This window comes from Poecilia reticulata, chromosome 16, assembly GCF_904066995.2.
Source record: "Poecilia reticulata chromosome 16, P_reticulata-male-v2, whole genome shotgun sequence".
Lineage (NCBI taxonomy): Eukaryota > Metazoa > Chordata > Actinopteri > Cyprinodontiformes > Poeciliidae > Poecilia > Poecilia reticulata.
Window position 1 is genome coordinate 13226090 of NC_088845.1, and position 13688 is coordinate 13239777.

Here is a 13688-nt window from a genome sequence, read left to right on the forward strand (position 1 = left end):
AGGTCCAAACACTGAACGTCCATGGACATATGACTATTTGAGGTCAAGTTTGTCTTTTTAACCCAATTAACGCAGTTAGTCCAAAATAAATAAAGCAGAACTTTGTTAGTCCATTTGATCAGCTTTAACGTGCTTAGACACATTGTGTCTTTGTTTAGACAGAAGACAATAGTTTATGTGTTTCTGCCATTTCTCATTGTTGAATCTGCAGCTTTGAGTGAAGCGTTAAAAATTCAACACTCTGTTGTTTTCATCAAAATGTAAATTATTTTATTGTAATTTGGACCAATAATTAAAAAGTCTTCACATGAAAACATTATTCGCTTCTGTGTCGAACGTTAATCTAGATAAGGACTGAAATGTGTCCGTCTGAATCTGGTTTTTGAAAACGCATCAATCCTCCGCCGCCGTCAATAACGTGGCTCTGATAACTGGTGAGAAATGATCATTTAAATAATTTATATCACCTCCATCAAGATGGACTTAAATAATCCAGTGACTTTGTAATCCAGTTTTATTCCTGCCCACTGGAAGCTTGTTGTTGGCAGTTTTACTACAACATTAACCTTTTTCAGTATTTTCTGCAAATCTAAACCTACAGATGACCATATGCAGCTAGGATATTGTTCCTTTCCTGCTCTCTCTGGCTTTCATTAAGAATAAACTGGAGAAATTAAACATTTCACTTTGCGATCAGCAGTGGCTGTTTGTTTCTGAAGGTATTACAATTATGGACTAATAATTCAAAGTTTATCTTTTGCACTAAGTTTTATTTTTAGTCTTCGGTTTTTCATATCAAGTCGTTCCATTGCTTCTTTTCTCAATGAATACATTAAAAAGAAAAGAAAGATAGTATGATTTTTGTTTTATGCCTTCATGAACAAATTTAACCTCTGATTAAATGATGATTAAAATGAGCCGTGGATATGTTCCGGGAACACACAAGTCTATTAGTGGAAAGTTTCACTGTTTTCACATATAAAAAAAACGTAATATTTTAGTTTAAATATGTGAAAATAATCATTTGGAAACAGTTCATCAAAGCCCAACTTTGGCATTTAAAAACAAAATTAAACAACCAAACAAATTCTTAACTTTTGTAGAGACTCGTGTTTTTTATTGTAAAAATTCATATTCAATTTAATTCTTTCTGAAATATGAAGTAAAAATCTGCTGCATAAAATCAATTACTTTCTATATGAGAAACTATTGGAGAACTGAAGTTAAAGATCTGCTCACGATAATCAGTTTTAACATTCAGCAGACGCTGCGTCCAAAACTGTTGCCTTTCTTCTCGACAACACAAACGCAATCTGATTCACTCTTTTTTCAAAAACTCTTGTTTTCAGCTAAACTTAATGAATAAGGACTCGCGTCCTATTGGGTGAAAGTCACTGGATGTTTGTGGCCCAGCTAGCTTTGAAATTAAAATGAACATGAAAACATTTGGTTAAAAAAGGTTAACAAAGAACATTTTTCATTAGCTTCTCGCTAAAAATTAAACTGTGTCCATCTGAATCCAGCGCAGGATTTATGTCTTTGCTTAGTTTCGTCTAAGTTCAACCTCATGCAGACAAGAGAGAGACACCAGAACCAGCCAGATTGGTTTGACCGGGCAGGTCAGATACTGAAAAATCAGATTTTCTAAATTCATTGAATGCATTAAAATAAGACTTCCCATTATGAGTTTGAAACACATCAATCAACACATACTTTTTCTAAATTAATTAAGTAAAGATCGGATAAAGGTTATGAGCAATGTGCTTTGATGAAGCGGTGCTCAAGTCCAATCGTCAAGAGATACTGTCCTGTTACATTTAGATGCACCTTTCTCAAACATTTAGATGCATCCTTCTCTAACGCGCCTGAATCAAATGAATGGTTCAATACAGAGCTGAATGATGATGATGATGATGATGAAATTCAGTCATTTGATTCAAGAGTTTTGGTGTAGTAAAAGTTGCAAGAGGATAACAATTGTAGAAGAAAAGTTTTCCATGGAGAAAATTGGAAAATTACATTTTATAAGTGCCTTTATAATTAAATGCAGAATGAGGACTGGAATAATAATTGATGAATATACTTAATCTGCTAAATTGTCAAAACATTACAGTCTCCATAGGCAGCTCTTTTTCAGTTTTTGATTTGTCTTTTTGTTGAAAAACACACTAATAAAGATCTAAGTGACCAAAAAAAAGTTGCAAGAGAGCAGCTAGAGCCCTGCTTTGATGCATTAACTGGAATATTCTTTATCTTTTATATGTTACGGCCTTTTACATGAAAAACCGATCGGTATCAGACAAAGAAGTCAGATCGGTGCATTTCTAAAGCGCTGAGAGGATTTTTATAAACACGTTTCTGTTTGAGACATGACTTTTGGCCATGGTTTTGGTTGGTCTGTGTGCAAATCACCTGTTAAAACTTCAGTTTCTCAAATACAGGTGAAGCTGCACACAAACATTTGTCCTTTTTTTTATTTATTTCCCAAGCTAACTGCTTCAAATCTGCTTAGATACACAAAAAAACCTGATTTGTAAAAGGAGAAACATTTTAAAAAAATAGATACAGTCCAGCGCATTTCACACGGTTAATTGTGTTATAGAGTAAATTTTCACTTAAGCAGCTACAGTTATCAGATCAGTGGGCCTGGTGCTTCAGAAGCACACTGCTGAGGTGGTTTGGAGACAGGAACCACAACAAGGACAAAACAAACATCTCATACACGTCTCATGTGTCTCTCTGAGGTTTCTGTGCTTGCCTCTGTACTGCCTTCGAAGGCTTCACACCTGCTTCTGTTCCCTCTGAGCTCGTAAATGAAACGGGCCTGTCGCTTCCTCTGCACGACGAGACCTGCAGGTTAGAAACACGTCTCCTGTAAATAACAAACCGATCTTAAAGAGAGCCTGGGTGCGAATCTGTTTAAAAACGGAGGGGGAAAAGCGTGGCGTTCCTCTCCGTCGATTTGTGATTTTAATGGAAAACACCTGAAAGTGAGGACTCCCTCGTTAGTCACTCACCTAACGAGGGTGTGTGTATCACAACGTGTCATTACCGAAAGAAAGAAAGACCCAGTGTGGGCCACGATCAAGAAACAAGGAATGATTCACGTTTTTCACTCTGCTCATCCCCCGTGTTCTCCTTCCGAGGGTTTCCCTCAGCGATCGATCTCAGTTTTTCTTCTGTTATTTTGCATTCAGAATAACCATTTTGGGTTAAAGCTAATTTAAACAAATAAACAGCCGGTGGATGTTTTGAGGCCCAGTGGAAAAGAGCTAAATGCTTCATTCTCTGCAACACTTCAGATGTGTCAATGCACAAAATGTCAGTGGAAAAGAGAATGAAAAACAAGTGACATTCTGCTCAGAGACTGAAAACATTTTTGTCTTTTAGCTGATGCAGGGGAACTTCATTCAAGCTTGTTTGAAACCTCAACATTGTGAAACAGGGGATGAGGACAGAAAAGTTTACAGTCTCTCCCACTCATTTCTTCGTCATCTGTGATGTTATTTTTGGTTAGTAGGCTGCTCCGTGATCACTTCGTCAGAATGGAAATACAGGCTCCTTGTTTTTGACAGGCAGTATATAACACAAACAGGATTACAGTAAATTAATTTACAGTATTAAGCAGATGTACAGTGTTTCTTGATACAAAAAGCATAATGTGAATTTGTATTTAGCTTCGCCAAAACGTTCCGACTCCGTGTTTTGCAATTCTTCTTTGTTAATTCTCAGTCAGATAGTTGGGGATCTTCTTTTAACATGAAGTATTTCCTATAGATTCTCACTTAAATTTTTTTCTGAACTTTGACTGAGCCACTATAACATAAGCTGAACCTCCATTCCTAGCTCAAATGTTTGGCAGCTTCTAACATGTTTTCATATATTATTGTCCTGTGTTTAGCGTCACCCATCTTCCATCAACTCTAAATAGCTTCCCTTGGCCTACTGAAAGAAAGTATCCCCACAGCATGATCCTGTCACCACTATGTTTCTCAATGGAGATGGTATTTTCAAGGTGATGAGTACAGCTATGTTATGTTTTGTGCTTAAAATATGACATTTTAGACTCATTTAAGTGAGTCTAGAGCATGTTCTTCCACATGTTTGCTCTGTCCCTAAACTACAAACAGATGCTTCCATGAATTGGAAGCATCTGTTCCATAGGTCTATCTGTTTTAGGATAGACCTATCCTATCCTATAGGATAGACCTATCCTATCCTATCCTATAGGATAGGTCTATAGGCTATGCAAAACATTTTCATTCCTTTTTTTTTTTTGCACAAAGTCATTCTTCAATAATGAGATTTTAGTCTAGCGTAGCCAGTTCTAAATATTTTGGGTTCCTTTCAGAATGAACAGTTTTAAGGTCTCTTGTCACTTTAAATCCAAATAAGCTGCTTCTGGTCAGGCCCCCAACTCAACGTTTACATTGGCCGTGAAAATGGCTGCAAACAGATGCGCAATTATACAACCATCTTTAAACATTATACAAACATCTTTTCTGAATGGTAAGTCAACAGCAAAACACTTGTCTTTTCCAGCAGTAATTTTGCAGCGCAAATAGCGGTAAAAGCTGCTGAGCAAAACTCCTGGAGCTCGCTGAGGTTGCTAGCCGGAGCCGGCTGTGGTTGCTAAGCAACGGCTCCGTGCCCGTTAATTGTGACTGAACAAACGGTAGCTTTTTAAACAGCTAATTTTAAAACATAAACTTATTGGTTAAAAACAAAACAACAACAAAAAAACATTTAATAAAATTTAAATAAATTTTATGTAAGCGCTTATAAAAAAACCACCCGGGTTTTTATAAGTGCCTAGGATGTTTTTAGAAGTAGTTAAGACACAAAAGAGAATTTTGAGAAAATGTGAATTTTCCTAATCGATCACTTTTAAGACTTAGATCTCTGCAGCTATTGTCAGGTTACAGTAATATGGACCTGATAATAGATTTGGATGTGCGCCATGCTGTTTACCTGTTCAGATTATAGAGTGAACAACAATCCCTGAGATGTTCAAAGCTTAGCTGACCTCGCCTTGCATTAAACGTTTCTAAACATTTAAAACCTAGCCTGGATCCCTTAACGTTTCTGCTGTTCCTTATTCTTTAAGATGATGTTTGTTCACTAATGTTATCTAACAAATCTGAGGCATCAACAGCTGGAATCTGGAACAGATTCCACTGGAATTAAATTGCAGGCATGTCTTTTGTTTACTAATTTGGTTTTCATAAGGGGGTTTATTTAGATCTATGAGAGTAGGAAAGGGTCTGAATACAAATATGTGTCACACTTTTCAGGTTTTCATTTGTATTATCTTCCACTTCACAGTTATGTTCAACTTGATGATAGTCTAAAATATAACCCCTGTCCAAAAAAAGCATATTAAAGTGTACAGTGTGATAGAAAAGGTTAATTACAACAGAAATAAGCTGAAAAGAAGGACGAGTCAAAGTAAAACCCCAAATCTAATCATCTAAAGAAAAATAAGCTTCAGTCTACTGAAGAAGAAAAACCGATTCCACAGTTAATTTAATCCAACTGTAAGCTCTGAGAAAAATAAAAATAAAAACACTAAAATGGCAGAATATGTCTGTATGATTACGTGCCTCATCGTCACTGAAATCACAAAAAACACTTAAAACTTTGTTCTTGTATGAGCTCCCAGACTGTTGAGTTCAACTTTTACACACAGGTTCAGCAGTTCAGTCATTTAAAATAGTTTCACGTACAAGGTATTCTCTCCTCAGTGAGGCACGTTGCATCTCCAGTTTAATACATGCACTGTGGTTAAGACAGAAACCTACATTCTACCATTTGATCTGCGATTGGCTAATGATGACAGAGGTTATTGATGACGTTAGTTTGCCATGGAAAACTTGCTCTGCCTACATTCTGCTCTGTCTGTATCATTTACTGTTTGTGCATCAAAAAATGCTGCTATATTTCTGTAAACAATCAAGATATGTATTCATCTTTTTATGCCAACTAATGTAAAAATTATAATATGGCTACTGAAATAGAAACAAAAACTGTCATGCATGGAAAAATAAGTTTTAAAAAAAATCCCAGAATTTTTATTTTTGGTGATGGCATTTTATTATGTTCTTAGGTGACACAGTGAAAGTAAACAAAGCATAAGGTATTTTAAATAAAATGCATTTTAAAATGAACAATGTATGTAAAAATACAGGGTTAAAAACAAACTAACTATGATGTTGGTTTCATTAATATTCTGCTTTACTTAATAATATTAGTCTGCTATAAAATATGTTGGGATATTTCTGCCAATGGACTAAATTAAACTGCGAAAGAAGAGTTAAACTTATTTTGTACATCAATTTCTACCCCTATATCAGAAATGTCCCTATATGCCTTTCTAATTTGAGCCGTATTTTAAATCGAGCATAAGCGTCACACATCGTAGCAGGAAAACGCATTTTGTCATTCCTGAAAAGCATTTTTGCCTTTTTGTTTTGAAATGTCTTCCTTCTGTCCTCGATTAACTATATATTACACTACATACAGCAATACTCAATAATTAGAATATTGAATAGTTGATTTATTTCAGTAACTCAATTCACGAACTGAAATATTTTTTTCTCAAATTTCTCTCTAAATTATAGTGATCTTCTGCTTATTGCTTATGAAATTCCGTTCTAGATTAGAATACTACATCAGACTAATATAAACAATATTCTCAATACAAAACTATGGTCTTAATGAAATGTATGTTTAATACCTGCTTAAAGGTTGTTATTTTCAAAATGTTCCTTTAATCTAGCAAATGACTGCAAAACAAATAAAGCATGCAGCAGAGTTACAATCTGTGTTTCTATAGCTGCATTTAAACCCAAAACCTTTCATACCCCCAGCATCAGATTTTGAATTTATTGAATTTTTATTCCTTCAAGAAATTTGTTTCTGATGAGAATTCAGATAAGCATCTCTCAAAAGATACTAGAGCAAAGTAAAAAGTGCAGCATCAAATCTGGGGGAATAGAAACAGAAAACTGATTTGCAATGTAATAAAAAATATATTTATACTTCTTTATAATTGATTGAAGAAGTCTTTAAAAATAGCCGATGTCTATATTTCTGAGCAGCTTCTTGCAGGTTTCTACTGGTATTTGTTGATTTCTCGTCGATGATGAGCTCCGATCTGAACCAGATGTGGATTATTGTGTGTTTAAATTTTAAATATTAACAATCAAGCAAACAACCCTTTTTATAGAAGAAATCTGCTGTGACACTTTTGGGCAACCAGACCCACTATACCATTTGTCGATGTTATCAGAACAGAGACAACTTATAATTTTTTTGTGAACTTATATATATATACGTTTTGTGTGTATGTTTCCGTATGGATGTGTGCATCTACGTGGAGGCAGAAGTTGTCAAGAGTACTGCAGTGATCTTAAAGGTTTTGTTCTTTAATACAAAGTAAAAATGTATCAAAATGTTATTCTGCGTAACTATTGTCCTTCATTTGGACGACCCGAAAGTTCAGTGTCCACAAATTCACAGCTGCAGAAGCGTGCAATATGACAATGTCATGTAAACAGACGTTCTTTTTTCTTTCTCTCATTATTTCGGAGTAATTACACGTTTTATTAGAGAAGACGGAGAGCAATGCGTCTGCAGAGCAAGTAAGTGCCACTGAACCAAGTCGATTCGCCCCTTAATGTCCTCAAATAAAAAACTAATTAAAGCTCCAACCTTTGTCCTCCTAATGAATACTGTTTTGTTCGCTTGTTTATACACAAAGCCTTTATTCTTCATGTTGCATACTGAAGAGACTCAGAGTGGTTTGCAGTTTTAGTGACGTTGACGTTGGAGACAGAAACAGAGTGAATGCTTGAAAAAGTAAAGACGAAAATGTAATTTTACCCTCAACAGTTCAAAGGCGATATGTTTAATCTGCTACACAAATATTACTAAATCCACAGGAGACGCGCTACATCCATCCATACTGCAGCCGTCCTGAAGCGTTTTCAAACATCTCAGCTCAGGAGAATAATTTTTCTTAAAGCCATAAACCATCTGAGAATTTGCTGCAAAAACACAAAATCTTACCAAGTATTTTCTATATCTGCATTATTTTCTACTCCTAGTAGATTAGAAATAAGACAAAACTAACTTACAAGTAGCTTTTCAGCTAAATGTAGGAATTTGCCTTAAGTCAATAATTTCTTAATGTTGATGAAAAAGAACTAGCTATAAGTCAAAATGTCTTGTTCCGCTGGGAGATTATTTCACTTATAGCTAATTCTTTTTCATCAATATTAAGGAATTATTGAATCAAGATAACCTCCTATATTTTGCTGAAAAGTTAATTGTAAGTTAGTTTAGTTTTATTTCAAATGTACTGAGATATTTACACTAGACCAAAAATACTTGGTAAGATTTTGTGTTTTTGCAGTGACAGAAGTAGCAACGGTCAGGAACAAAACAAATCAGAAAGACATTTTTCTGAATGTGTAGTTTTTGTAAAATGGCAGGATAAAGAAGGTTGTTGTAGTTAAGCCTGCAGCTCTTCTATTACTATAACGATGTTAAAAAGCGCCTCCAGTTCAGATTTAGAGTACTTCTTCAGTCAGTAAAGACTTTTGGTAGAGTTCATGTAAAAGGCAGCTTTAATGCTACGTGGTTAAACATGCAGACGTATCCGTTTAGCATGATCATGAATCAAAGGTTTATCTTACAAACACAGACAGGTGCTCTGCTGCTGGTGGCCTGAAACACACCTGTGAAACATTAAAGGCCAACAGACCAGTTTCACCATCACCTCTTATTTCCTGCAATTTGCCCCACATCCTCTAGTGAAGCATTTAACGCCCAACTGATAAAGATACGGGTCTCTATAATATCAGTTTAGCACCTCATCAGTCTCAAAAACAGTTTTATCTCAAGCAGTCTGATCACAATCTGGAGTTTACTTAAACGTGAACTCGAGTGATTTCGACGTGTGAAACCTACGTGGGCCTGCAGCTACACATGAGGGGAGTTTACAGGGAGGGAAAACACCTCAACACATGATCGTTTGACTCCGAACAGATCGAGAACATTCAGTTTTTAAAATGTTTAAATCCTTTGGCAGGGCTTCGGTTTGCACCTGCAGGCCCGGCCCAGCTGGCAGCTTGTTTAAAATGCCTAAAACTCCCATTCTAACTTTTCACCGCTTCTCACTGCGCTCAACATGAATGTGGCACAAATTTGTGCTTGGGTTTCCTGCACAACAACGGCTGTTTTATGGTGAAGTAAAAGCAAGTGAAATCACATTAGCGGATCTGCTTTGGCTCCTGATGGAAAACACAACTTGAAATGGAAATACAAGAAGGAGGGATAATCACCAGTTCATGAATTTCGGTTTCGCTTTGAATGCCTGAATGTGTGTGTATGTGTGTGTGTTCATTTGTGAAAGACAATGAAAAAGGGAACTGAGTAATGCAGGTTATTATGAATCTATGAAAAGGGAATCCTATTGTCTCATATGAGGACACCCCCAGTGAATAGACAGTTATATTTTCATAACAGGGAAACACAGCTTGGTAATCGCCTGCAGAGAAGAAAAAAAACGCACATTAAGGCTCGAAAGTAGACATAAACGTTGGGTGAAATGATGAATTAAATCCAGCAGGAGGAAATGAAGAAATTTAATGTGTTTTTGTTCTTTAAAATGGTACAGAATAAAAGCTGTGTCACTTTAATCCATCACAAAGCCAAGAGTTTATCAAGAACTGCTGTTTTTCAGGTTTGTGTGCAATAAGTGGACGGACATCAAGGAAATCAGCAAAACAGCATAAGTTTAGGACAACGAAGCCATCTGATGATCCTGATTTCCCACAGTCAGCAGACCGAAGGTAAAAACAGCTCAGGAAAAGTGATACTGCAGTACAAATGCTAAAACATCACAAAGACAGAAATGCCTGCAGGACGGCATTGAAATTATGAAGCAGTCTCTTCATCTTAGTTTTATCGCAAGCCATCAACATGCCGAGCTATTTCACACGCAAAAAACACATAATCCTTTCTTACGACGTATCAACTGTGAGAGAACAAGCATTATCTTTAAAGTTAATTTCTTAAAAAGAATAACTTTTTTTTTTTTTAGTCAAAGTGAATCTATTCTGTCTTTAGACAAAATCTTGCAGCATGTATGATACAAAATACTTGGTATTGGACTAAAAAGGCTTCAGACAGCTTATACGTAGACACCCCATTGTAATAAAATATAAGATATTGCAATTATATGGCCTCAGACTGATTAAAAGCCCAATGGAGGAACGCACAAATGGCTTTTTGAAGCAGTTTAGTTTGCAGCGAACACGAACATAACGAGCCTTTTTCTCCTTACGGCATATTATATTCTCCTGCATTTTGGAAATTGCACACATTTGTTCCTCCGCAACAAAAAATATGCCAATACACTGTCTATAATAGTTTAAATCCTGACCTCGACTGTCGTTACAGCATTTAATCTGATCCACCTGCAGTCCATATGGGGCGGTCACTGAGGAGATTTGACCATTTCTAAAAGTAAAACAAGACAAAAAAACACCCAAAACTACCCAATATATCAGATCATATGACAAATAAAGAAGTGAAGCAATTAAAGTTTTCTTTCATATCCTTAAAGAGTCTCCATTTACGAAACTTGTTACAAATGCGCTCATGTCTTGAAAAAGCAAAAGAATTATGTTAAATGTTAAATTTGATTTACCTTTTAATTTTAATAGACTGGAGGTTTTTATAACAAGCCTATATCTTATAATAAGGCTTTTTAATGATAATTGTGCTTCAAATAAGCTAAATTTAATAAATTTTATAATCCCAAAACCTCATCTGAACCCTAACACTTTTGAGATAAGAGAGCATAAGCGAGATTTGACTCCTAATTCATAGATTTTATGCACTTATGATGAAGCAAACTGCATTTATACATTCAGAGTTGGACAACAAGAATGAAAGGAGCAGCTACGGTTTAAGTGCCTCTGAAAATACAAAAAGATTTTAATAAAGACATGTCTTGGGACTTTTCACCATCATAATGCCAAACACTCAAAATGTTTTTATGTTTTAATTTGATGAATCAAAAAGGGAAAATTAAGTTATTTTTGTTTTTTTCTATTTTGTTTTAAAGCCATAGCGCCAACATGTCCACTAATCCCAGTAACAGATACTGGGAGTTTAATTACAAACAGCAACTCTGAAGATTATGATCACTGCATCAGATTTGTAGTAAGAAGAGTAAAGTAAAAGGCTGACGTTTATTTACACAACAGATCAGAGACAATTTCCCTCGGAAAGAAAACAGCGAAACAGACGTGTGGATGTTTTTTAGTACTATTTCATATAGTTATCTCAATACATTCGTAGATATTTTTAGCCTTACAAACAAGCACTACAAAGCAGAATTTGTGCATTATTTCTGCATTTTTAAATAAAAAGTGTTTTAAGTCAAGGCTCCATGATTCGCCAACACATCCATAAATCCCAGGAAGCGAGACAGAAAAATCCAGATTATTCTGCTCACTGGATTTTTTTAGACATCTCATAGCAACAAAACTCATTTTTATTTTTTATTTCTTAAATTATTTGTTTTCAGTGTAATGAATGTAATCAGTTCTCTAAATCAGCAACATCAGAGTGGATTTGATTGATGTCTCCCATGTTATTTTTACACTTTTAACAGAAGAAATGCTTCGTTTTGCAGCACAGGCGCCAAAATGAACATGATTCGACTTAACGGATTCCCCTTGTTGTTTTAAAATCTGTTATTGTGACCCACCAAGACAAAATATCTCCCAGAAAAATACAAACTGGATTGTTGCTTTTGATGGACTAAATGGTAGTTTTATGCTGTCACCAGGTTTAAGGGCTTTAGCTGAACTCTTGTTCATTTTCTGTCAGAATGTATAAAAGCTGCAACGTATTTTGCATTTGCAACAAACTCCATCAGTTAACAGCTTAAAGTTTCAGCTCATGAAGCCTTCGACCTGCGTGGCGCACTGATGCTTTCTCCCCACAGAGGTCATGAATATTGGGATTTATTGAATTTATTCTTATTAAACCTTCACTGGAGTTACACGAGAAGCTCCAAACCAGCAGTGTGTTTACGATAAAACCCAACAGTGACACTCATACAAGCGCTGCATGGATCTAATGACCCTATTAGTGTCATAAATCACACAAAATATGCTCTGTATATAATTTCTAATCTCATTGCTTTTTCACATCGAGCCAGGGGGAGCCATTAGGGACACGTTTTGTCAAGAATGTCATTATGGTGATAATATCAGTTATATAACCTTCTGCTCTTCAGAAAAATACATGAATATTCTGCCGTTTTCTTCAATAGATGTGCTCCCCAGATCAGAATTTAGTTTGCAAATAACAGTTTTTTCAAATGCAGATAAACAATTATTATTCTAAATACAAACTAAACAATGTTACAGTAGTCAGGTTTCACATTATCAGCAGCGTTTTCAAAAGTTTGTTCACCTTCACGTATGAACTGCTGCTGTAGGATTAGCACATATTTAGCATCCTTTTTATCCAATGATTGCAAAATATACGCGTTCCAGTTGCATAAGTTCTGATCTTTCAATGTAAAGATGAGCGTCTATTTTTGGCATATAGGTTTTGACATTTTGAAATTCTCTGATTGTCGTAACTTTGAAAAAAAAAAATGGAAACACTCGTAAATTAGTGTCGGGGAGAGAACGCCGCTGATTAAAGTTGGTGTTGTAAGTGCAGCGATGAACAGGAACAACCCATTAAATCCCACTGAATTTTGATCCAATTCTTCACTGTTTTTGTGTTTTTATCAGATAATGGTAATAAACAGTCTGTCAGCTGATTCCTTGTATTTGTTGTCCATATTTCAATTATGGAGACATTTTTTTAAGGTCAAACACATCTGAATCTGTCTAAAACCAAATCAGTTGTTGCACAGAGAGAAATAAAAAAGAAATAAAGGCCAAAGTTACACCAGACCAAAGTATTTACACTATCTACCCTCTTAAGGAGTTCATCACTGGTCGCGTCTCCTACACTTGTTCGTTTTGCTATTTTATGCCTATCATACGTCAGTGTCCTGACTTTTATCTCTTCTATCAGAAATAAATCATTTTAAATTTGACTACCGTTTTCTAATAAAGCTTCATGTGAATAGAGAATATTTAGGAGTTACTCACAGGTGATGATCTCAGTACAGCAATGAGTTCAGCTCTGACATTTGGCAGCTTGCATGCTGTGACGCCGTCTCGTTCATACACCGCGACACACACAGGAAGTCAAACACCTCTATGATCCAATCCATTCTGCTACGAGCCAAATGGATCACCTACATTAAACTCAAATAGCCTATGTGCCATGGACTTCTGTTCTAGCACTTTTTTAGCCACATTAGACCACTTCCTGGTGCCCAGGCATCAGTATGTTAGCAATGGCTCCTCGGTCACCTCACTATTAATGAGGTTTATAAAATTATCCAGACGTCCTCAAAAGCTCCAACAATGACAAAGGATTTAAGCTGTTTGTATCAAACTTCATAAAGAGCTTCAAAGGTAAGTTGTGTGTTCACCAAAATACCTCATATGCGTCTAACATAGACAGTCTGACACAGGTTTTATGTAAACGTTAAGTGTTTTGTTTACCTGTGCGATGTTATATATTTACCATGATGCAGC

The 13688-nt window shown here is 35.7% G+C and overlaps 1 protein-coding gene and 1 long non-coding RNA gene across 2 annotated transcripts in view; one reads left to right on the plus strand and one right to left on the minus strand.

The window, feature by feature from the left end:
* The window catches only part of cd4-1 (CD4-1 molecule), a 25460-nt gene extending 12166 nt beyond the window's left edge, over positions 1–13294 (minus strand). The window contains exon 1 of the mRNA XM_008431385.3: positions 13194–13294. The gene's annotated coding sequence lies outside the window, so the exon portion shown is untranslated. The remainder of the gene's footprint in view (positions 1–13193) is intronic.
* LOC103477975 (uncharacterized) overlaps positions 4392–13688 on the plus strand; it is a 17572-nt gene continuing 8275 nt past the window's right edge. Inside the window, exons 1-2 of the long non-coding RNA XR_001777429.2 lie at positions 4392–4509; positions 9749–9857. This is a non-coding gene — a long non-coding RNA (uncharacterized LOC103477975). The remainder of the gene's footprint in view (positions 4510–9748; positions 9858–13688) is intronic.